Genomic DNA, 25,157 nt, shown 5'->3' with positions numbered 1-25,157 from the left:
CTTCAATTTGTAACAAATGTACTATCTGCAAAGCATAATAAAGAAGGTACGTCGTTCCCCTAACCTGGTCTGTGGTCGTCTTGAAATCCCTAACAACCGGTAATGAAAACCAAACTTTACAGAAACCTTCTACCCAGAGAAACAAATATTATGATAATAAAACAGCAAACAGGCTTGAGAAGAGCACGGATTTGCATGAGTGACATTGTAACGAACACAGTGGGGGCAGCAAAGCAAACAACAGGCTCTGACGTGTAAACACGTGCACAGAGAAGGACCAACCACAGCTGCCAGAGAAAGCTGATGGGCAGTGACGGGTGGGCTGGGACACAGACGCCACAGATGGAAATGCTGCCGCAGGCCGGGTTCCGTCCGCTCAGCACTGCTCAGGCCCCAGGGCCCCAGGGCTCCGTGCCACAGGAGGTCAGCTCAGACACCACGGAGAGTGGGCAGCTGGGGCGGGCCTTAGTGTCTATGTTACTGACGGGAAGGACAATTACTGCCACATCACCTGGCTTTGGAAGAACCATCCACGTAACTCAGTTTCTCACTGCTATTCCCAGAGGACAGTAGTTTAAAGAGCCAAGTGTTCATGGAAAATAAATGCCCAGACGTGCCTGTCTGGTGGCGGATCACAATGCTGTCTTTGCATTTGGTGCTACACCAGGATACTGTCTGTTGACATAACCATGGGTGAATTTATTTTTAATTATTTCTCTTAATGTAAGAACTGGCGGTCTTTTCAGACTATGACTGACACTTTCCCCAAGAGATCCCCGGCTTCCTTGCAAAGGCACAGGGATCCAAGCATGCAGGCACTTGGCCAGCATGAAGGCCTAGGCCGAGAAGCCTGCCCCACCGCCTTGCCCTGCCCAGGCAGCCCCTTGGTGGACTCCCGGAGCCCGGGCTCCAGGTCGGGGGCATCTCCACCTGGCTGCTCCACCGGTGCTTTAACCTTGGCCTGTCCACACCTGACCTCCCAAATTCCTCCTCCTCCTTCCTCCTGCTCTAGCTCCACTGGTGTCCTCCATGCCGGAGCCAGGAGGCCTAGCTGACTCCCTGCACCCAGGCCCAAGTTCAGCCTGTATTACCTCCTGAAATATCCTGAACCCCCCTCTCCTCGCCAGCCAGACAGCTGCACTGGCATGAGCAGGCTCTCGCCTCCCGGCCTTTGTGGTGCAGGGTTCAGTGGAAGCCAGGGGGGTGGGGGGGGTACCATAGTGTCTTTTTACAAGCTTGTCTTCCCCACAACTCCTCGCAGCTCTGTGAGGACGATTTGTGCCTTATTCATCCCTAATACCTGGCCCAGGTCTGGCCCTAACAGTCCAGAGAGCGCCTTCCTTCCATAAGCACAGGCCTGTGGCACACGCCCACCTTCCCGTGGGGAAGCTGGTCTGGGCTTCCTGCGACAGAGGGCTGACGGGTGGACCTGAGCAGGAGCTGGGCCCCGACCGTGCGCAGAGGGCAGTCTTCATACATGCTGCGGTCCTGCAGCCTTTCCATCCTAGTCTCAACCACCATCAGGGCGGCATAGCACTTAAACAAGAGACCAGGGAAGGCATCACTCTGGAGCCCGTGCCCAAGGGAAGCCCTGTTATTGGCCGCAGCACCTCCCGCCCCCACCCGCCTATTCTTCCCTAGATGGAGCCTAAAGTCAGACACACAATGAATGTCTCAGCACGCATATAGGACTCCTCTCCTTCAAAATTCCATTGTTCAGCCCCATTTTTTCTGAAGTCAAATCTCTTCAAAGCTCTATGGTCAAACACAGAAAGTCCTAAAATCTTTGGATTTCAGGAGCTCCAAAATTTGTCTACCAGCTCTTCCAGCATCATTCCTCCAGCTGAGAAGCTGTTCCCCTGCCCCAGAGAGTGGGTCCCATGTCCACTCCTGGCACCTTCCCGCTTGCTGCCCTCTGGCCTCCCTGCCCTACTCCATCTACTCTGTCTACTCCAGGCCACAAGCCAGCCTGGCCCTCAGGACCTTGCCTGTGTCTAAATGCTTAGTCAGGCCACCCAAATTCTAGTCCTGTTACTGACTCCACTGCAGTGTACAACCTTGGGCATGGAGTCTAAACTCTTCTCTAAGTAAGGGGGCTATGCCCAAAATCATGAGAACATAGCTTCCAGGGGCCCTTTGGGCTCCGATGTGCTATGATGTCAGCTTCCAGATCCTGCATGGTCTCTGTGACTGCTGGCTGACCTACAGGCGCCAATGATTCCAAGGTTACCATATGGGAGGATGAAACAGGTCCTGATCGATAGGCAATGAATCATTCTGATCAAATTCAGCTTGGTGCCCTCTGTTCTTCCATATGCAATCCCTTAGGAGTAATTTTTAAAAAAAATTGTTATTAATCTTCATTTTCTTCTGGCCCAGGAGAAACTGACTAACGCCTTAGGCAGCCATCTGGAACACCTATCTTCCCAAAAGAAAAGCTCCGTAGCCGCAGGCTTTGTTTGGGGGACTCAGGCACCTTTCTTCACAGCCCTGCTTTCTCCTGCTCCCTCCTAGGTACCAAGCTAACAGGCAGGGAGGGAGGTAGAAATCCGTCGGTCCATGAGAGTGCATGGGTCCAGTAGCTAACTCTCTGGGGGTTTCATCTGCTTCTCAGGAAAAAAAAACAAGTTTTCTCTTCTCCTCGCTGTGGAGGTAAAGAGGTTGGCATGTCTCCTGTGTTCAAGTCCCACGAAACACATCCCACGTTATTCTGAAATAGCGGAAAGCACCACACACAGGGACTGTGAGAGGCAGCGTGGCCTCTGTCAGGCCTGGAGCAGAGGCCTGCCGAACAGCTTCCTCTGTGTGCAAAGACGTCTACAGCTGAGTAATCTCGCTCACGTTCAGAAAAACATCCACACATCTCCCAGCTGGCTGTTTCAAAAGCCTGCCTTTTCAGCACCTGACTTCTCAAAAAGGCTGCTGTGGAGGACGGAATAATGACCTGCCCAGATGGTCATGTCTAATTTCAAGAATCTATGCACATGCTACCTTACATGGCAAAAGAGACTTTGCAGATGTGTTTAAATTAAGGATCCCGAGATGGGGCTATTCCCCTGAATGACCAGGGTGGGCCCAACACAACCCCAAGGGAAAGAGGGAGGCACTTTGCTTACGAGTGACAGAACAGGAGCAGGGGCCACAGGCCAAGAAAGGCAGCAGCCTGTACAAGTGGGAAAAGGCAAGGACACATTTTCTCCTGGAGCCTCCACAAGGCACGCAGCCCGGCCAGCACCACAATACAGCCTGTAAGACCCATTTTAGACTTCTGGCCTCCCGGGACTGTAAGAGAATAAACTTGTGTTGCTTTAAGCCACCAAGCTTATGCTAATTGTTTACAGCAGCCTGAGAAAACAAATACAGCTGCCAGGTGGCTGTATATTCTAATGAAACATGTTATATGAAAGACTTGTTTAAAAAATATTCAATTCACTTCCACAAATACCTTCTGAGCCACTCTTATGTACCAGGCACCACAGATGCAAACAGACAAGGTTCCAGCCCAGGAGTCCCCTCCCCCATCTGACGATACAGACATTCCAAGAGACTTGAGCTGCATCTCTAAGTACATAAGGACCTCACCGGGGTAAGAAGGGCACTAGACGATGCAGAGAACCTTCAAACAAGCATGAACAAAGGCACAGAGGTAAGAAAGCCCGAAGAGTGCTTAGAAGAACGCCCAGGCGCCCCGGGTGGTCCCATGGTGCTGTGGCCACAGTGTGGCTGTGGGAATTGTGCCATAGCCCAGAATCCATCTGTGGAGCACCCTGTGCCCAGCCAGAAGGTCTGGGCCTTACTCGGAACCATCCAAGCCTTGTAATACGGCATGTGACCCCATCCAACATGCTTTAAAAAGATCCTTCTGGTGGAACGAAGTTAGTCAAGAAAGAAGACACAGGGGCTACTGTGATGGTCCCGGTGAGAGAGGACAGGGCAGGAGATACGGGAAATAGGTACTGAAAGGACAGCTGGCAGGACTGGTGGTGCGCATGCGGGGGAGAAGCAAGACTCCCGGGGTCCCCCCTAAGAAACTAAGCACACTCATTACTGGGATGAGGAAGGGGGAAGGCTTTGACGAAGGTAGCTGAGGAGCTCCAGGTTGGAAAGTAAGTGTGAGGTACTTGAGAGACACCAGGTGGCCAGGGCCACCAAGCAGGTGGCCAATCACTTCCTGAGCTCAGACTCATGGCCTGGAGACAGGGACCTGGGAGCTACTGAAGTCTGGGGAGCAAATGAGAGTGTGGAGAACGAGAAAAGACAAAACCAGGCCTGGACCACAAGGAGGAACAGTATTTAAAGGCCTCACTGAGGTCAAGGGTAAAATGGAAGGGTGGAGAAAGAGCATGAGGGAGGGGAAAAGCCCAGGATGGGCTGGATGCAAAGACATCAGAGAGGGATGTCTCTAGAGCCAGGGGCTGAGCAGCAGGAGATGGCCCTCTGGTGTCAGTGACAGGCAGTGGTGACCTGGGCCGCCTGGGCCCTTCCCCTGGAGAATGGAGTTTGGGGCCCAGCTTCAGGAGACTGAGGGTATAAGAATTAAAAGAACAGAGTACACAGACCTTTGCCTTACAGTTCTCATTCTGGAATTTTTCGAAGATTCACAAGGGTAGAAAGGATTGCCGATGAACTCCCATGTCCCACCACCCAGCTGCGGCAACGGTCCGCACAAATCCGTTGCCCGACTCAGCCTTCCGGATAGACGTTGCTGTTTCTGCCCGGTGTTATGATCCTGAAAGACCATGAACTCTTTGCTCACGTGTAAGAGTAACCTCATATTGCCTAGCGACTCCCCTGCACTCTGAGGGGGACACGCGACTGCTTTAGGCTAAATGACCCCCGGAAGCAGAGCGTTCCTGACAGACGTGGGCAGACCCACACTGCTACCACCAGCGCAGCACTAGCCGCGTGAGCTGGGGGGGACAAAGGCGCCAGGTGTCGCAGGGCCACGCAGGGCCCGCAGTGGCTCTGCCACTGTGTGTGAGGGGGTGTGGGTCGGCCTGCGGCAGGGGCACTTTAGGAGGCTTCACCTGCGGAGCCTCAGTGGCACTCCTGCCCCGCTCCTTTCCTCAGAGCTGCCAGTGGCGGCTGGGCCGCAGCTCCCTGGTCTTCCCCCGCACGGAGAGTGCTCCATCTCAGAGAGCCGAGCTGGGCCTCGATGGGCTTCTAGAGCTCCCAGCAATGACCGGGCAGCCCAGTGGTCATGCGCCACGCACCTCTAGGCCTCAGGTCCTATCTTTTCCAGTAAATTCTTCCAGATGTCTGTCTGTCTGACTCTCAGCAGCAAGAATCATTTTTGTCCTTCACTCTAGCTCATTTCATTTATGATGTTGGACAAGGAACTGGTCCCCTGGTCCCCACACATGGAGTTTTGCCCCATTGATTTCTTACAGTCATGGGAATCACTGAATTAAAAGAAGAAGAAGAAAGCCCTGGATGGTGTGGCTCAGTGGAATGAGCGGTGGCCTGCAAACTGAAAGGTCACTGGTTTGATTCCCAGTCAGGGCACATGCCTGTGTTGTGGGCCAGGTCCTCAGTAGGGGGCACACGAAAGGCAACCACACATTGATGTTTCTCTCCCTCTTCCTCCCTTTACCTCTGTCTAAAAACAAAGAAAGAAAATCTTACAAAAAAACAGGAAGTGGAAGGTGGAGAGCTGTAGTTTCTTGTGTCTCTTGCATGAACTACACCAGATGCGAGCACTGGGAATCAACTATCTTTCACCCTTCGTTCACCGAGCCCTTGAGTCTCCAACTCTTTTTGTTCCTCTCCTTCTGCTGTTTACCCGGTAATTATTCCCCCAGAGGACCCGCCTCCGGTTCTGCCAGGGAAAACTGTCAGTGCCGAGACATCTTACATGACAGCTTTAAGTGTCTTAATGGCAAAGGAGAACAAAAGGTGGCTTCATTGTTCTCAGTTGAACAGCATTTTAATCACTCTGTACAGGCTTAATCCACTTTTCTGAAGTGAATTAATGACTCTTTATTCAACTGGGCTTTATTAAAAAATAGCCAAGACAGATCTCCTCACCCTTTCCCCAAATCTCTCCCTCACAATTCTCTCATGTAAACAGAATTTGCTTATGTACCTGTCCTCTTCAACAGGATTTCAAAACGGGTTCAAAAGGCATCCACAGACTTCTTACTGGGTTACCTAGGCTAATGTTTCAAAGTCCCCTCTGCAGCGGCCAGGACAGGTGGGAGGTACGTAGTCCAGTTCAGTAACACGAAATCTCACTTCATCAATCAGCCTGTTTCTTGTTGCTGGAATGTTCCTGGTGAACCACAACATAATTTCTTTCTAAATAATGAGCTGAAACTTGCCTTCCTACAGCCTTTGCTGCGGGATTGAGCTCTGCTTTTCGGACCGGCCCAGGATGGGCTGACCGCACCAGTGACAGGGCGGCCCGGGGCTGCCTGGCGCTACCTCTCCCCTTTCTGTCTGACTCCCTTCCATTCAGCCTGTCCCCAAACCTCTCGTTAGTGTCCCTCACCCCGCCCTCCACAATTTCATACTGTCTTTCACAGAATCCCAACTTGCTCTGGCCAAATACAATTATGTTTGAAGCTGGGAATTTGTGAAGGCTGGCACACGGCAGGCGTTCAATTAGTGATTGTTATTATAAATGCAGTAAAAGAAGTCAGAGAAGGCTACTTCAAAATACTGTTTCCTTATCCATGAGGGATATTTTCGTAACCTACACTCATACGGATTTAATAAGACTCGCTGAAATGTACCTAAAGGCTCTCTCCTCCTAGCTTACCTTTCTGTAGAAGCTTTAAACCAGAGTTGTTACTACTGCAGAGGGCAGGCCCCACCTGCATTTAAATAAGGATGAAACAGCAGCAAAGAGATGTGGCCCAAACACCCCACTTCTCGCTCTCTGTGATAAAGGGCTCGCTCTCCCCTCTGCTCCGCCTGCACAGGGCCTGGGGGGAGGAGTCCTGTTTCAAGACGGCCTGCTCTTCTCTGCTAACTGCCTTCATTTCATGGTTGTACTCTGAAAATCTCGTTTTGGGGGAGGGGGGAGGGAAGGAAAAGGAAGGGGGTAGAAATGTTGTCTTCCTACATGGCCACTCCAGAAGGTCACCCCCCCCCTCCGCCCCCTACTTTGTTTTTTAGTTTTACCCAGTGCCACATGCACCCCACTGAGCATCGCCGACAGCACAAAGCTCAGCCTCTAGCCTGGCCAACTCAACTTTCTTCTTCCTTCCTTGCAAGTCTAAGAAGATGCTAAGTTCATAAACTCCAAAAGGTGCATTCCAGGAACTCATCACCTGGGTGTACTCATTCATTCCCCAGGCACTTCTGGGAGACCACAGGCTGCGTAAACAGCAGGTTTGAAATCCTACCCCGCACAAATGATCCAGGTGGCGTGGGCTGCCCAGCACTTGGCCCTCTCTAAAGGTCCTGCTGTTCATATTCAGAGCAACTGCTTCCCGGTGAAGACCAGAGGGTAGGAACTAGAAACATCTGAAAACACTCTCACCATCGGCCCACACAGGACTTGTTACTTTAGTTGAGGGAGCTTGCATCCAAAAGTGCAGCCCTCACCCTCCAGAGCCTTCGTTCCACTGCCTCCAGGGGTCAAGTTCGCAAATTCTCTTTATCATCTGCTCTGGAAGACTGGCCCTGGCAGGGTTCCCCACCCAGTCCATGCCGTTTCCCATCCCCTCCTTTCCACTGAGCACAGACGGCACCCTCGGGGAGGAAAACGGCCGTGAGCTGCAGACGGCTCAGCCCCAGCCAGGTGCCGCCTGAGACCGGCTCTAACACAAAAAGGCGACTGCCTGTGTCCCTTTACTTTGCCAAGCAGTAACCATGATCATTCTCTCAAGGAGAAAAGTTTCAAAACTTTCTTCTTCCATCAAAAATGGAGAGAGCCCTGGCTGGTGTGGCTCAGTGGACTGAGCACTGGCCTGCAAACCAAAAGGTCACTGATTTGATTCCAGATCAGGGCACGTGCCTGGGTTGTGGGCCAGGTCCCCAGTAGGGGGTGTGAGAGAGGCAACTGATTAATGTTTCTCTCACACATGATGTTTCTCTCCCTCTCTTTCCCTTCTCTTTAAATAAATAAATAAAATCTTTAAAAAAATGGTGAGCCCCAACTGGTGTGGCTCAGTGGGTTGGGTGTCATCCCACGAACCCAAAAAGTCAGTGGTTCGATTTGCAGTTGAGGCACATACCTGCCTGGGTTGCAGGCCAGCTCCCTGGTCAGGGCATGCAAGAGGCAACCAGTTGTTTCTCTCCCCCTTCCTCCCTCCCTTCCCTTCTCTCTAAAGATGATAAACTCTTTTTAAAAGTAAAAATAAATACGGAGAGAGGTGGAGGGATAAGAAGTATAAACTGGCAGTTACAAAATAGTCAGGAGGATGTAAAGTCCAGCCCAGGGAATACGGTCAGTAATACTCTAAAAACTACGCATCGTGCCAGGTGGGAGCACTTTGCTAAGTACATGGTTGTCTAACCACTATGCTGTACACGGGAAACTAATACAAAATAACAAATGCGAACTGGGATTGAAACATTAAAAAAATATGGAAAAATTGAGCTTTTATTAAGTGATAAAGCTGTGGAATAGTGAAGCTTAACACCTCCAAGCCGCCAGATGGGAAGACCTCAGTTCTTCGGAGTAGCCTTTCCACAGTTTGCTCCTCTGCAGGTGGGAAGGGAAGAGCATTCCACACACAGGGTCCAGCAGAAGTGACGCCACGACGTGTGGCTGGCAGGGTACGTGAGTGTCTCGCACCAGGTGGACAGCAGTTTGAGCATTTCACCTAAAATGTCATATGGCATGCTCGAGTGTGATAGTTAGGTTACAGAATTACATGCTTATGGTTTTGTAATAAAAGATTTTTATGTAATGGGAAAGGGGCGTTAATTGTGCCGGATCCTGTGTTTTTGGCTTGTATTTGAGATGGAAATTGAGCCAGTTCTTCTGACTATCAGTCTACAGCTACACCTTACCCACACAACTCTAGAGGAAATGTAACATAAGCAAGTCCTGATATTAATCCTTCAAGAAGCATGAAAAGCCTCGTTACACGACATGGCACATAAGCTGAACATTTCTATCACGCATCCTCCCAAGCATGCGAGGAAGACTTCCCTCAGCCATCGGCGAGAGGGAACCAGGTCCTTACTCATGCTGCCCATCACCTTCCCAAACAGGGTCAAACGCAACAGAGGACTAGAGACCCAGATGCAGCTCCACACTTTGTTTTAGAAGTAGGACACACAAGAATGATGACGGCAAAAGGTTAAACAGAACGAAGTTCTGCCTTCCAACAACAATGATGGCTGTGACAATGGGAATGTGGCATGAAGGAAGCAGGTGAGTTGTGCCAGACACTTAAGACACCAGGAAGGGGGAGAAGTGAAAATCGGTTGGTTACCTCTCTCTGAATCCGGGCAGGCATGAGGGAACAGAGCAGAACACAGCATGTTAGGATTCACACAGCATCCAGTAAAGAAAACAATCCCGTTAGCGGCAACTCAGCACTGACACCCCATCTGACTCCCCAACTTTGCTGCAATTAATAACCTTCTGGTGCTTATTTTAGCTGAACTCTTATACAGAAGTGTGTATTCTGAGCCATGTTACGATGAAGCCAAGAGATGCCAGCTGAGTTCAGAGGCAACATATCAGCCAGGGGAGGTAATTGAGCTTAAAATATCGCTGTCAAATACAGGAAACTGTTCGCAGTAAACACTGGCAGGGCACTTATCTTCATGGTCCAGCTCCACCTGCTCCCAATAAAAAACCTACGGAAACAGTGACGTGCAAACCCCCTTACCTGTTTTACTAACACTCCTGAAGTTCTAGTAATAGAGCTACAACATTGCAATCAAGGCACTTTCACTGAAATGCATTGTGAGAGGGCAACAGAACAGGAGGGAGCAAGACAGAGCAGAAGGTCAAGGGCAGAGGTGGGATAGTAAATGAAAGCTTAATGGGTGAAGAAACAGAGATGAGCCAGGGAAGAGAGGAACGGAAAGCAGTGAGAGGCTGACGGCAATTTGTGGTTTGGGGCCAAACACTGAGTTCCATCCCCAGAGCTGCTCTGAGCCACCAGGGTTACCCTGAGGAAGCCACTTAACCATCCGACCCAGACCGTTTACCCTCCCCTCCCGGATCTGTCACAGCCCAATGGAAGGAGTATGAGGGCAGGGCCCCCAGTCAATCACACGCGTGCATTATACATAAAGCTAGTGGACTGCAGAGGCGGGGCACGGGGTGACAGGCGGTGAGGAAGAAACCAACTTTCACACAAAGCTGCTTTCCCAGGTGCCTGGGGCCAGGCCGACGGAGCAGCCAGCGGGACTCCGCAGCTATGACAGCTCAAACCATGGTGGCAAAGAGCGAGCCTGCCCGGCAGCGAGCCGCAGTCACCAGGTGGAGAGGCAGAGCTGCACGTCCGACAGAGCAGTGACCACGACATATTAGTAAGTGGGGGAAACCAAACGGGCAAGCTATCCAAGTCACATGGTCTCATATAAAAAACCCACAAAGTTGGACTGCGTAATATATGCACAGTAAAAAGTCTGGGATAACACAACGTCCAGACTGTCAACTGTCATCTGGAGGGGGACTATGGAGGGTTTTATTTAATATATTTGTTTGAATAGTACACAATAAGCGTACATGACTTTCTAACACAAACAGGTAACTATCTACCTCAGCGTTTGAGGGAAACCACTGGGAAGCGCATGTCCTGGGGCACAGGTACCAACACTGTTAATACATGTGGTTACTATAGTCACATTCTCAACAGCTGCCTTTACTGAGCTCTGGCTGTGCTGCCCGAACAGCCATCTGCCAAGGTCACTACTACTGTTCTCACAGATGGAAAAGGAGAAAGTTCAGAGAGGCGGAGCAACTTGATGATAGCCACACAGCTATCGCACGGTGAAGCCGATATGTGATGGTCTCTGCAGTACTCTAATTTTGGCCTTCTTGGACCGTACCTATGACGGGTACCCCATACTTATTCACAGTCCTGCAGAGCCATTGTGCAGTTTGTCCCCCCCAATGATCCAGAAGGTTGCTCTGCACAAGCATGCAAGAGAGGGGCAAAGAGTAGAGCAAAAAACCTGGGGTTTTAGATTGACATGGGGAGTCTTGGCCCCTTCTTTCCTTGGCCTGTGAACTTTTGAGGGGGAGGAGGTGGCTGAAAATTCCTCAGAGAGGCCCTTTAGGCTAAGTAGAAAGAGCTGTGTTCAAATCCTGCTGGCAGCTGTCTCCCCCCTCACCCCATCCCCAGGTGTGTTACTCACCTGCACCTTTTCCAGAGCTCCTCCCATGTCCCAGGCACATTGTTAGATGGCGTGCCCCTTGGAACCTGCTTCCTTGTCAGTGAAAAAGGGACAAGGACACCCGGCTCAGGGCGATCATGAGAATTAAATTAAATGGGAGGGTGTGTGTAAAAGAGTCCCTGGCACATAACCAAGTGCAAAAACTGCGTCATTACAGTTATTATCACTTACTCATCCGATGGTTTCATGTCTCAGCTGGGTCGTGCTGGACAGCATTTGAGATGAAATGTGACCTGGGGAAGGACCTGTGGCCCTCTCCTTGGATTTGCTGGTTCCCACTGACCAGGATGAGGGCCAGTCACCTCCTGCTCATGTCCTTCTGCTGGGCCTTGGCCCCACTCCCAGAGTTAGTCTTTGGAGCCAATTGAGACCAGCAGCAAAGGATCCAAAGACCTAGATTCTGGTCTAGTGTTGAGTCAACATTATCACTTAACCTCTTGGAGTCTAGGGTTTCTCCTCTCAGATCAGATGGTCCAGGAATTGCATGGTGCTTGGATTTTTACCACGAACAGACCTGTCCTGTGCTTTGCCTCTTAATACAAAGAAGAAGGAGAAGCAGCAAACATTTCTTTAACCAGATTTTGATATATACCAAATGTTTCAATTTTTTATTTGAATGCAAAGCTTATGCCTAGGGTGTGGCAAAAGCACTGCCCACTAACCTTAAATCCAGAGACCTGCGAATACCCAATCCGTCTCTTTGGTGTATGTTCATTATGGGAACCCTTGATGGTTTATCAGGCCCAGTACTAGCGATCACTCAAGGAAATAACATCAACATGTAGCCGCTGTGGTTTTTCCCTTAGGGCAGAACTTAGAAAAAAAACAACACTGCAAACTTTTAACAAGGTTAATTCTTTGCGGGATAGTAGGCACTGCTTGACTTAAGTGTTGAAGTGAAAGCCAGCCACACACAGGGACTGTAGAGTGACTTTGAAATGTCATTCAAAAAATTCAGAAGAGTCGCAATGGCAGCTGCTCCGCCGATTTGACATCTTACAAATTTGCTGGTAAAAAAAACATCAGCCCAAGGATGGGCTTCTGCCTGAGACACACCATTCTGAGAGTGTAGAAGGCTAAATTTAGAGTCAGGCACAAGTTCACTGTCTTCTTGCTGTACAAGACACCAGTGGGAAGAAGGAAAGCCCAGGAGTAATCCCACACCAGCCGCACACCCAAGGCTGCGTGACCAGCATGCTCTCGGCGGCGGCGTCTTGGGAAAATGAGTGTGGGAGTAATTGGCATTGTCTTCATTAAAACAAGCCTGAAGTAACATAAGTATTTGGCATGTGTAACTGGGCACCCAAATGAATAGGAAATTCCTCAAAATGAACAGCACATCAGAATGACAACGTCTGTTCCGGCTTTTTGGAAGAGGAGGCATTTCCTAACCCCTGGCCCAGCCACCTGCTTCTGATGCAGCACACCACCACCCAACTGTCCGCTCTCGCAAACTGAGCGCGGGAAGCAGGCCTGCCAGTGTACTTCTCGCCCTGATTTTGCAGAACTCTCTGCATCGTGCTACTTTCAGATGCTTGTCTTTCATCACCGGGGTCTTCTGAAAGCTAGCACAGGCCAGCATTCTCCACATGCCAACGAAGCACAAACTACAAAACCGTATGTCCTGAAATCTCCCCAGCCCACTCCTGAACCCAACAGTTTTCCACCCCCAGCTTCAAGTGTTACTGTTTTCTGTCCCTGACATGGATTAGCTGTTCCTCCTTGGCCAAGGCCCTCCGCCTTGGTGTTCCTCAGTTTCCTCACCTGTAAAATGGGAAGAACAGTGGTCCCCACTCCCTAAGAGTGCCGTGGGGGATCACTCATTAACTTGCACAATCTCCCGCAACCTGTCGGCGCAGGTGTGGTAGCCGGCTGGGGTGAGAAGGGGGACATCTGCCAAGAGGAAGGTTCCTAACCTGTTTGGCAGCATAGAACCTTTTGGAATGTGATAAAAACACTCCAGAAAGAAAATGTTTTGCACAATTTTATGCAGAATCTTAGGAGGGAGGGGGCAAAGGTTCAACAATCCCTGAAACTCATTCACAGACTCTGTTAGCATCCAAACCCTGCAGGGGGAAGTCCTGTGACTTGAACTGAATTCTTATTTTATGCAAATTTACCATCTGGTGTCTGGTGAGTTTCAGAAAATTCAGCTCAGGGAAAAGGTTCTGTCCTTCCCAGGACCCAACAGCTGTGACAGAAACACCCGTCTGTCTCTGACCCAGTGTGCCCCTTACTTTCCAAAGCAAGTCCCCTTCCCACCTCCCTGCTCCTGCCCCAGCAGGGAGCAGCCAGTACCTGTAATGGGAGCTACAGTTTCAAGGGGACGAAGTGTGAAGCTGAGGACCTAAAGTGGGGTAAGGCTATTGAAATTCAAGGCACATCCTTCTAAACAAAGGGCTTCCTCATGCCACTGGAGAGAAGACACAATAGTTAGCAGTCAGCTTTCTAATGAGGGGAAAAAAGACATTTGAGAGCAAACAGGAAGTGTTTTTTTAAAACCCCATCTTTGAAGAGAGCATAAAATAACGAGTGTCTGCTCTCATGTTTTGAATTACAGTGAAAAAAAAAACTTGTTTCTCAGAATATCTGAGCAAAAGAAGGCACGCACAACTTACAGTGAGTTCTCAAGTGAGAAATAACTCATGCCGTGTTACGATTTCACGGTGTCAAGTTTACGGCATAATCAAGGGATAAAATTATGTAAATTACACCTGAATTGAGAAACTATGGGCTGGATTCCTTTCTGAAAGTTGAAATAGACGAAAACAAAAACTACTTGATACGCAGAAGGCCGCTATCCCACAAGGTAGAGGAATGTGCGAATATTTAACGACTTTGATGCAGAGGAGGGAATATGACAGCTCTCGTTACTTGGAAGTGGCTCCCATGCAAGAAGGGTCAGGTGGGCACAGACCACGGGCAAGGCACAAACAAGGCTCCTGGTGAAAACCACGGTGAGCCTGAGTGTGAATTCTCTTCAACTCCACACAGCCAGCCATATGGCCTCATGTGGGCAGGGCACATTCTTAATTAAATCAGTATGTAAATTTTCAAGAGGATTTAGGGTTGTCAGATATGGCTAATCCTCATTTATCTGTGCAGACAGGAGGCACACTAGTGTAGATGACATAAAAAGCCAAGACACTGGGCCTTCATTTAAATTTTGTAAACTTCTATCTAGATAAAATTATTCCTGATTTTCGATAGCACAAGGGTCTCAAGATCTGGAAGGTTCTTATTAAATGCTGTTCTTGCTTGCAGAGGCAGCTGCAAAGGGATGAGCTTGACCTGAACTGCAACCAGAACTGCAGGTGAATTAGTGTAGCCAACTGCAAAGAAGAAATCGACATGTAATTAGCCAAGTAGTGTACAGAAGCAAGGGCTAAGCATCTCTTCAGGGGGAGAAAAAACTGCAGATGGGAATCCCCTATCTCCTTTACTTGTTGCAAGTAAATGAAACTACCTAATGAAAAGAAGACACACAACCACATATGGTTCTTAAATAAAGACTCCAGTCAAAAAATCCCCTGAGTTTGGTAACAATGATAACTCTGTAAACTCAAAAATACCCAAACAAAAATAGACATCAACACCAGGATGATGGATGGCTAATAACAAAATAGCAATAGCAGCTCCCATTTATTGAATCTGCAACCAGCCAGGCTCTGTTTTTTGTGTGCATTATATGGCCAAGCCACACCATAACGCTGCAGAGGAAGCATTCCCCAACTCTCATTTTACAAACAAGGAATCCAGGGTGCGGGGAATTGCAGTAACTTGCTCAAACCCCACAGCTAGACAGTGGTGGGTCCACAAGTGGAACACAGGTCTGCCTGACCAGTCTCTTCTTTTCTCTGTTTTTGGGCACCTGGCACCTAAGCCTCCCTCCCTCCCTCCCAATTAATGGGCTCCTCAGACCCCACTCTTCAATGATGAGAGGTAGCTCAGGCCTCTGCCCCTGCTTGATATTGGGTGTTTACCACTGTTGGACCTGGTGACAAAAATTAAATGCTGTGTTTGGTCTAAATCACTTTCCCAGGCAAAGGCTGAGGATTTCATCTTTTTATACAGCAGCCTTCTACCCTCTGCTCCCCTGCTGATGAGTCCCCCTCAAACTCCCCATTTACCTCTCAGACTTCACTTCCTGCCCAATGCCTGCTGGGCTCCAGCCACACCTGAATCCTTCTGTTCTCCAACTTCCACACAGGCCAGTTCCTGCCTTACAGAGCCTTTGTGCTGTCTGTTCCTGCTACCTGGATCACTTATTTCCTCAGGTCTTCATGAAGGACGCCTCCTTATGGTCATCACCTCCAAAAGAATCCCCTGGAACACTCGGGCACTGCCAACACTCACAGCCACCTAAAACTACTCTGCTTATTTGTTTATTGTCTGTCCTCCCTTCTCCCTGTGGACCCTAAGAAACAAGACACCCACTAAAAAGGGCTCCTGGTGGCTAACTGGGCTCAAATAAAAAATAAAAATAAAAATGAATAAAACAGAGCCTAGCAGCCATTTCTACACAGGAGTCCCTCATGCAAGCTGCACTTCATGGAGAAGCCTGCACTGAACTGCCTGCCTGCGCTGTGTTTCCACCGTCTGAGCCAGCCCTTGTAGAGGAGTTCCTGGAATCCTATTTCAACCAATAAGACTGAGACTTTCCCCATCCAAGCAGAGTAGCTCCATTCTACCAATCAGGGAAGTGCCTTTTGGACCAATCAAATTGTGAGGACTTGGAGTCCTCATTTCCATGAGGATAGATCACTCAGGGACCAGGGGTAGGAACTTCTGTTTTATATAAGCCAGCTCCCCTCTGGCTTGGGAAGCCCACTTTCCCCACTGAAGACTGTGTTTCCTGGTTGAGGTGAGACACCGAAGATGTTTCACCAGAGCAGAGCATCAAGGAGCGGCAGCAGAGCTGCCCAGCTGGAAAGCCGGCTGGTCCCAGGGCTGCCTCACAGACAGGCTGTATCACAATTGAGCTGTTTTGTACTGAATCAAGTTTTCTTCTTCATTGCACCCCAAATTGGGGATATCTGTTGGCACTGAATTGGTGCCAATGACCATTGGTTGTCACTCCCCCTAAAAGGTGAAGTCCGTGTGAGCAGAAACCTTTCTGACTTGTTCAATCACCACTGTCTGGCACATGGTAGGTAATCAATAAATATTTTTGAATGACTGAGTAAATAAATAAATAGGATAAAATAAGGACTTTCCCCATATACCTGATCAGCTTGGTAAGAACCTAAGGCAATAATGCTGTGAACAAAAGACAGTTGGCTAGATTTTTTTTTCTGCTGCTACTATTTCTCACAGACATCACTTTAAAAATGACTTCAGTTCATATCCCGTTTTCATGTCATCTGAAGCAATGTTAATAAAACATATTTCATCTGAATGGGCAGGAGGCGACTTCTGAAAGATTATTAATCTCTTGTGACTCCATGTGAAAGCAAAGCAAATCTGTACTCTGATCATCCCCAGCAGAAACAACAACCTTGTTTCCAAGGCCCCTAACTAGATTCCTTCTTCAGAACATTTGTCTAAATGAAAAACGGCTCTTCTGCTTCTACAGAAATCAATACAGAAATTTCCCCTGTACAATGATTTCTATCAAGATTTACTGACTCCCCAGATAATTTTCTTAATAATTGTACTCAAAGAGAAATAAACCTTTGTGTATCGCTTAGGAAAAAGAACAGGGACAACGCGTTCCCATACACACGGAGGCAGAGAGGCAGGAAGAGCTGTGCTGTAAGCAGCACAGAGGATCCCCCCGCACCCCCCACCCCAGGGGTACTAAGCCACCTCGGCAAGAGTCAACTTCTTGATGTGGATTGAAAGAATACACCTTTCCTATTCAATCGGGTTACTTTTTACATGCAGCTAGTCTCCTTGTTTCTTTTCCATCAAATATGATAATATTAAAAACCAAAACCGCACTCCCGTCATGGCAGCACCTTCCTTCTACTGTCTGAGCTTACGTTCCTTTCAGTGTCCGTATCTGTTCATATTTGACAAATAAACACACCATCTTAAAGAAGTTCACATGTGGGTTGGGGGTATCTGATTAACGGTTGGCCACAGGAGAACCCCAAACAGCCCGACCTCTGGAAGCTGATTTTCAGAACAGCACAAAGCGGGCCAAAGGCGACTGAGCCCTCTGACTTCCTAAGGACAAGGTCCCCATTTCAGTTGTCACTGCAGGTTCCATTCAGGTCCTTTAAGTCAGAGGTTGCGAACTCTGGCCCCTGGATCACAAACCATCCACCCTCTGCCTGTTTTCATAGACCGAGTTGTGACTGGAACGCAGCCACACCCACTCACCTCCTGCGTCCACGGCGGGTTTTGTGCAGCAATGCAGAGTTGAGTAGTTGCAATAGAGACCATTCGGCCCAAAAGCTCAAAATACTTAAAATCTGGGCTTTTACAGAAAAAGCGCTGAACCTGCTTAGAGGACAACCTGATTCCGGCATGCAACATACAATGTGGACAAAAACTGAGGTTAGGACCAGCTGAATAATGTGTGGAGGAGCCTAGTGCAAAATGAAAATGCAAGGTCCCGTGAGGAAAAGGGATTTCAAGCCGGTAACAGCAGAGCACGAAAGCAAGCGTGCGCTACACCTGTGCGACAGGCTGAGCTGCCGGAACAATCCTTGTCAGAGCGACGAACCCCAGAGCCAGTGGGAAACGACTCCACCCCGATGCAGGAACAGGAGCTCTCTGCCAATGTCTATCTTTTTTAGATCCGAAAGCCTTCTGCTCAACTGAAATTTGACATGGACACCCAACATGAGAACCAGAATTCACATGGAGCTCTGCCCCAGTTACTTTATTTCAAGGTCACTAGCAGGCTTTGAGTCGTCTTAGCATGCTTAAGGTGGGGGGGGGGGGGGCAGGGGGAGAAAAATAAAAAACAACACAGTAGATTCCTTAAAAACCGCATTTTCATGTAACTGGGAAAACAGATGCATGCTTTGACACGACAGAATCAGGCCAAATCAGCCCCAATTGTCAACTGTGCTCTCTGTAGCTGCTTCTCCTCTATCATAATTATTTTAACTGTCATAATTTATTCATCCCCACCAGGGGTGTCCAACCTTTTGACGTCTCTGGGCCATACTGAAAGAAGAGTTGTCTTGGACCACACAGTGAATACACACACACTAACGAAAACTGATGAGCAAAAAAAAAAGGTTTTAAATAGATTTATGATATTTATGATTTTGTGTTTGTTGGGCCACATTCACTGCCATCCTGGGCCGCATGCGGTCCACGGGTTGGACACCCCTGGTACGTGTTCTAGGAAAACCAATCTAGGTTTCTGTACCAGCGGGGCTGGCAGCCCCAGTCACTTCTGCCCTTCTCATCTGCTTAAGGAATATTTTCTGCATTAATATTTCTTTTCTTTTCTTGTAAAACCAAACCAAAGTTGGTTTCAAAACCAAAGTTCCCTGACCTTTGTAATCTGTCATGTGCACAAATCTGCAGATACAAGGATGGCACCAAAAATCCTATCAGAAACCAACTATTTTATGTCTCTGCTTTATAGATACAAGGAAATGGCTTTTCTAGCTCACAAAATGCTCAGTGACTTTCCAGCCAAGTTACTAGGGAATTTTATTTACTCTTTTTGATTTGAAATACCTACGGAACAAGTTTTATTCATGACAGAATATTAGTTGTTGGAACCACGTAGGATGTTGCATGTGAAATAAACAATTTCAAATGCAATTGTTAATGGTTTCTTATAAAACTGGGAGCAAAGGTAGTTATTCCATATGGACTGCAGCTTAAACCTATCTCCTTCCTTACTTTGATCCTTTAGTTTTATGACAGAACAAAGAAAATGTTCAAAGGTCTAACAGTCAGTTGAGAAAGGCAGGGCACCGAAGGGTGAAAATGTCTTAGGGAAATGGCCACATGCCCAGCATCCACAGGATATGGCTGCTCACCCGCACTGGAGAATAAAACAAAATTAAGTCAAGGTCTTAATACGACATAAATTGAAAATGGGTGCTCTGTTGTGTAACTGTCCTTATACAGTCATTATTTCTATTAATATGCATTTCCAACATAAATAAATAAATCTAAAATTCCAGGTGTGGCCCCGGATTATTCCTTCTCCTGCATTTCTACACTCAGTCCTGCCAGTGTAACCTCCACACCTGCTTCCTGCATCCCCGCCATCGCCACCACCACCTCTATCATTCCTGGACCAGGACTCGCCCACTGGTCCCCCAGCTTCTGCCTCTGCTCCTGACACCCATTCCCCTAACAGCACTCACTGAGATGGTTTAATGGAATGAGTCAGCTCATGACACACCCCTGATTTCCACCCTTCAAAGGCTTCTCGTGGCATTAACAAGCAAAGCCAAACCTTCAGCCCTAGACAAAAAGCAGGATCCTGTCCCCACCTGCCCCTTCCCCCCGCTAGGAGCATACCACTGGCCTTCTTGCTCCTGCTTCCAACCACACTGGCCTTCTTTCAGATCCTTGAACACACGAGTGCTCCTCTTCCTCAGACCTTCCTGCCCACTCCCCATGTGCTTGGCTTCTTTTCAACCTCCAAGCTAAGCTCAAATGTCACCTCTAAGGACGGACTGCCTCTCGGTGGCTGGTGTACCCACTCAGCTACTCTGTGTTGCTTTGTGCTGTTGGCTGTCTTCATGGCATGCATCCTAATCTGTATCATCTTGCTTCTGAGTTGTCTTCCTGGCTTCTCTTCCGCCTCTTTGAATCCTGCCTGTCTCATTCCCTCAGTACCTCACGCTGACACATAGATGTTCCATATCTGCCCAACAGCACATTCATCTAAAGATGATGAATATCAAGTACATGTGATGGTTATAGTTAAACCCTAAAATAGAAAATAAAATGTTTTATCTCCATTCATTCATCTGCCCACTCAACGGTTCAATTATTTATGGAGAGCATCCGGTGCCAGGTAGTATGTGGGGACCAGAGAAATCCAAAGGTCTGAGAATTTCTCAAATTTTTTACATTCGTAAGTGTTTAAAATAGGCACTTAGAAAAGAACACATCACATTATTTAGTATGTTCTCATGTGACCCTAGGGATCTGCTGAAAAGTCTGGAAACCCAGACGAGTAAGAAATTATGTGTCTTCACTACACTCCTAAAACCCACGCAAAGCACAGAGAGAATAAATCACTGTTTTCCACCTGTGTTCCAGATCTCTAAACCTAGGAGTCACCTCTTCACACTGTGGACAATGTAGAGTGTTGCTCAGTCGGTGGTACAGAATGAAACTCATCCCCCTGAGGGGTTGTCCAATACGTAGGCTATTGAGGTAAGACGAGGACCCAGCAGGACTGATAGCTTTGAAGCGGACTGGGATTAGCACATCCTAAATACAATACCACTTTCCAGACTCTTTTAGAGCTCAGCGTCTGGCCCTCCTTGCAGTCCCAGACTCTTCTGAGAGGTGTCCATGGACAAAGTTAGCAGGTTCAAGACAATTCCAGTGCATTCACGGACCCACTGATCCAATTAATACCTCCATCTTTGGAGCAGAGGTGTCCTCGGCACACCTGTGAGCACCTACGGCTCTGGGCTCAGCTGGTCTCCGGGGCAGGAGCCAGCAGCAAATCCTCTTGGCTGCTCAGGGTCATCCACACCTTTCAGAGTGTCTGAAATGGGCTCTGTGCCAGTGCAGCGTGAACTTCAAGAAAGCCAAACAGTACCTGTCGTATTTACCATTTAATCGTCATTGCCAATCCTTGGCACATAGTAGGTATTTAATCAATACCTGTTAAATAAATTATTTCCATGGCTCAAAAGCTAGGGCCTGCGAGAATGACAGAAGAACTCATAAATATATGAGCTGTCAGAAAGGTGGGATTCCTGACCAAACCAGAACATAGCCCACGCCGTCACCCTGGGCCTCGCTCACCTGGCCAAGGATGACAACCGCCCCTTCTTCACCACTGATGGCTGATGCTTTGTGGAAAGTTTTCCCCCATTAAGCTTTTTATTCCCACTTCATTTTAGACAACACAGTCACAGTCTATAATTCAACAGACAAAATTGACAAATACAGATTCACAGCTATTTTCCTCACAGTATGTTACGCTCGTAACTTCTTGTAAAAGGCCTCAGGACACATGAAAATCCCTTTTACAAAGCAAACAACAACTAAAAGGCAGTAGCAAAGAGCTGAACTTTAGGGAGAAAACTTATACACTGCCTTTGTGTCAGAGCCAGCCTGGAGAAGAGGCTGACTGCTCAATGGCCCAAGAAAACCGAATCAGAGCAACGTGGGTAGGCAGTCAGAACCCACCTTTCTGATACAACTCAAAGCCAGGCTGCAGTTGCAGTTAAAAAAGAAAGGAAAGGCTAATGGGTTGCCTCCTCCTCCGCCTTCTCCCACCCAGGGCAATAATGAAGATTCACGGCCAACACATTAATTAGGGAATCACAGACGTGCCTGGTTACAATATTGGTTCAGGAAACAGATAATAGATAGGAAAGGCCCATGTCCCCTGAGAACCCAACAAAGGGTTGTATGCAATATTTAAAACATGTTTTTTTCCTTTTTTTAAAAAAAAAAATAAAACTCTTTTTCAATGCCAAGAGCAAGCATGTGGATAAGTTGGCTGCTTTTCTACATTTTGGGAATTTGAGGCATTTTCTCACATGGAAGTCACACTAATATTCTAAATCATGTAATAAAAATTATTTGAAAATGTAGTACTTCTACTCCAAAGCATATTGCTTTTAATACAAAAACTGGATTACCCAGATCCTGCAATTATCTCTCACTCCTAGTAGACAAGAAGACATAAACGTGATTCACCAGAGGGCACGTGAGATAAATGCACTCATTTACTCAATCCTATAACACTGGCCACAACAGAACTGCCCTGTGCAGCCCATCTGAAGAGGCCACCACTGACCAGCTTCCTGCTGCGCGGGTAAATTGGAATTAAAAGACTCCTAACCTGTCCTCCCATTTCATACAATCTTCGCCCCCTCCAGGGCGGCGCAGAGACACCCTCCTCCTCTCTCCCGGCCTCCCTGCCCAGGCACCTCCCTAAGCGGTGACTCCGGGGAAGGGAGAGGGCCGCCTTTGTCCCGCGTGTCTCCCGGGCCGCCTCGCTGTCTCTGCGAGCGAGCTCGGGCTGCTACCCGGTTCATTACTTCTGCACGCACCTGCAGACAAAGGCGTACCACCCCGACCCCAAGTCCCTCACCTTAGCCTCCCAGGGTTGGGCGGGGATGCTGCCTCCGGCGCAGGGAAGAGGCCGGGTGCGGACCGGCTAGCCTGGAGCTTCGCAGCAGCACGTTCCCTCGGTCTCAAGTTGAAGCGAGTGGCGTCTGTGCCTCCCAGAGTCCCACCCGCCTGCGCTCCACACCCGCCGCCACCCCTGCCCATTGGCTGCTGGAGAGGCGCGCGGCCGCCCCGCCCACTCCAGGCCCCGCCCCGCCCCGCCAGGTGCTCCCAGCTGCCAGCGGCTTGACCCAGGGCGAGAGAAGGGTGGAATACCCCCACCACCAACATACATTTTCCTTTCTGGACTCCCAGGACTTGGGAAGTTCGTTCTAATTCCACTGAACCTCTTTAGAAAGCTGACGTCCCGGGCCTGAGTTTCTGGTTTCTAATACGACCGTGCTTAACCTGTGCAGGGTGGAGAGGTAGGGGAGGCAGGGGAGGGGGTTCTGCGGCCACCAGCCAGAAAGCCGCTGCGTTGCCACGGAAAAGCAGAAGCAAACCATAGTTTTCTCAATCAGGCAGCAAGTTTTGAACTAAGCTGAAAGGTATTTCTCACAGATTCCCTGCCAATTTACATGACGCCCTTAACAGTAGTTCACCCCTACACACCTTTCTAATCATCGCCTCTCTAAGGCACCTTGTGTTTACCCCGATCTGAAGCCAAGATGACACTGGCACCCCAACACTGTCATCCGTCGCAGAGAACTCATATACATGGAAGCAGAAAAGCGGCCAGTTGGCTACGCGACAGCATGTAAATAAGAGTGCTGGTCAGCCATTGGCCAAAATAGAGTTTGAAAGGAAAATCTAAGGTCTCTAACTATATTCTGCGAGCGTTCTGAATGTACTTCCTCTTTCTAATTGTTTCTGGGCAAAAGTAAGTTATTTGATGGAACAATTAACAAAGTGCCATAGGCAGGGGCCATCAGCCATGTTTTCTGCCACAGTCAACTTTCCATACACTCCTTTTACGAAGGAGCAAACAGAAAATGTGAAACATACATGGAAAATCAAGGGTGTATGTAACTAGGAGGTCTTGTCTGGGTTTAGTAAAACGTATCACAGGTGTACTGGAAACTTTCTAATGTTCATATTTTAAAGAGGATTAGACGTCTATTCCTTCGTTCAACACTTACTAAGCGCTGTGCTGACAATTTTGTATTAGGCTTTTCTAGTCAATGGTTGTCTTTCAGAGGACGGGCATGGTTTACTTCATGGTGTATCTGAACCCATGACCAGTAATACTGCAGCTTTTTAGAAGAGTCGTGTACAGTGAACTGCTATGGCAACCGCAAACGTTTGGAGCACAGCTCGGACTGGAAGTGCGTGTGGGGTGGGATTTGAGGCTTGGGGTTCAGTAGCCAGAACAGACATCACCAAGTTTGGAGGCTCGGACCAATTTCACTGTTACACCTGTCACACCTTTAGATGCTGCCCTTCCTTCCTTACATATGATTCTAGCAGTTTGGTTGTCTGATTTTCTACCTGCAGCAGAGTAGAAGTGACACATCAGATGGGGCTGCCAGAGGCCCACAGGGAACAGCACAGTGTGGCAGCTGAGGGTCTGCTGGGCAGGCCGGCATGATAAGTCCCATCAGCTCTGCTCCAACTGCTCCCTCAAAGTTGTCCTCCCTTACCCACTCCACTGCCACCATGCCACGTTCGAGCAGGTTGCAGCGGTCTTCTAACAGTCACTCCGTTTCCACTCTCATCCCAGCCTAGCTGGTCTCACAGCCACACACATGTCCCTTTAAACACACACATCACAAATCTGAGCATCGTGTTCCTGCTTTAAAACTCTATACGGCTTCGCATCGATTGGAGATACAGTTCATCGTCATATTCAGGGTCTCCGAGGCTACCTGGGATCTTGTTCCTATTTTTTTTTCCTCTACTCAATGTTGCAACCACATTCTCTCCTCTTTCTCTGTGCTCCAGTCCCATCTTCTTCCTACCTCCACACCTTTCCACCAACTGTTTCCTCCTCAAATGTTCTTCAAGGCTCTGCTCAGCTGGCTAATTCCTCTCAACCTTTCGACCTCAGTCCAATTCCTTGGGAAAAGCATCCTAACTGGCAAACCGCCTATCCCATGCCCCAGCATCCAGCTTCCCAGACTCTTCCTCCATAGGTCTTGTCTCCTCTCACTTTATGATGCGTTTTATAAACTTATGGTAGTGTCTGGTTTTGTTTCTGTATAGTAAGGAATTCAACCTTGACCAGAGAGAGATCTGGCCTTTCCCCCTGGCTTCTGGGTGGTGATCTCTAAGACCCTGGGATGTCATACCCGATACAAGGGTTTTTGTTTACCTGGGGGTCTTAGGTCACACTAGATAGTGTAACAATGTGACCCAGGGTAAGGGCTTTGGGTCACTTGGCATCATTTTCACCTCTGGAGGGGCTAGAGATGGAGCTCAGCCCCATGGGAGGTCAGCGATGCCTTCACAATGGAGACCTAATCAAAACTCTGGACACCAGGGCTCGGACAAGCTTCCCTGGTTGGCCATACTCCAGGCGTATTATCACATGTCAATACTGGGAAAGTTGGGCTGCCCAGGACTCCACAGGGAGGGCAGCTCTATGTTTGGAAAGTCTATGTTTGGAACTTTCC

The 25,157-nt window shown here is 48.6% G+C and overlaps 1 protein-coding gene across 20 annotated transcripts in view; it reads right to left on the bottom strand.

The window, feature by feature from the left end:
- Window positions 1-25,157, bottom strand: part of APBB2 (amyloid beta precursor protein binding family B member 2) — a 317,140-nt gene that overhangs the window by 13,728 nt on the left and 278,255 nt on the right. The window contains exon 1 of one of the 20 annotated variants that reach the window (XM_045182791.2): window positions 22,529-22,665. The exons of 18 other annotated variants lie outside the window; for them this stretch is intronic. The gene's annotated coding sequence lies outside the window, so the exon portion shown is untranslated. Of the gene's footprint in view, window positions 1-9,392; window positions 9,920-22,528; window positions 22,666-25,157 lie in introns of those variants that run through there. One more of the 20 variants, XM_024573763.4, reaches the window with a different exon arrangement.

The sequence above is a fragment of the Desmodus rotundus genome, chromosome 4, assembly GCF_022682495.2.
Source record: "Desmodus rotundus isolate HL8 chromosome 4, HLdesRot8A.1, whole genome shotgun sequence".
NCBI classification, from domain to species: Eukaryota; Metazoa; Chordata; class Mammalia; order Chiroptera; family Phyllostomidae; genus Desmodus; species Desmodus rotundus.
This window is presented reverse-complemented; position numbering and strand designations above follow the sequence as displayed.